At 58.7% G+C, this 734-nt stretch overlaps 1 pseudogene; it reads left to right on the forward strand.

Moving 5' to 3' along the window:
• Positions 1–8: 8 nt before the first annotated feature.
• LOC112818209 (histo-blood group ABO system transferase-like) overlaps positions 9–734 on the forward strand; it is a 936-nt pseudogene continuing 210 nt past the window's right edge.

The raw sequence follows: 734 nt of genomic DNA on the forward strand, positions 1-734 counted from the left end.
TGGAGCTGTTCCTGCAGACAGCAGAGAAGCACTACATGCTGGGGCACCGGGTCACCTACTAGGTTTTCACCAATCAGCCAGCTGCCGGGCCCCGTGTGCCCCTCCAGGTAGGCCGGAGTGTGGTGGTCCTCATGGTGGACACAGGGTCACTTACTACATCTTCAACGACCAGCTAGTTAATGTGCCCCGTGTGCCACTCTGGCAGGGCTGTAGGGCGGTGATCATCGAGGTCTGCAGCGTCTGGCTCTGGCAGGATATGTCCATGCAGCACATAACGATGCTCAGCTGCTTCCGCGAGCAGCGCTTCCTCTGTGACGTGGATGACCTGGTGTGCGTGGACGTGGATGCAGGAATGAAGTTCTGGGACCATGTGGGCATATTGATCCTGTCCCCCCTCTTTGGCACCCCACACCTTGTTTTCTACTGGGCAGCTCCTGAGGACTTTATCAATGAGCGCTGTCCACAGTCCCAGACCCACATCCCCAGGTACCAGGGCAAATTTTACTACTTGGGGGCCTTTTTTGCGGTATTGGTGGTGGAGTTTCCGCGACTGACCTCGCCTTGTCACCAGGCGATGGTGGTCAACTGGGCCAATGGGATTGAGGCTGTGTGGCCCGATAAGAGCCACCTGAACAGGTACCTGCTGGGCCACAGGCCCACCAAGGTGCTGTCCCCGGAGGACCTGTGGGACACACGGCCAGTGGGATGGACCCCCCATCATTCCCCGGGTCATG

The sequence above is a fragment of the Callorhinus ursinus genome, unplaced genomic scaffold (assembly GCF_003265705.2).
Source record: "Callorhinus ursinus isolate GAN/ISIS: 27379988/994484 unplaced genomic scaffold, GSC_fseal_2.0 scaffold2113, whole genome shotgun sequence".
NCBI lineage: Eukaryota > Metazoa > Chordata > Mammalia > Carnivora > Otariidae > Callorhinus > Callorhinus ursinus.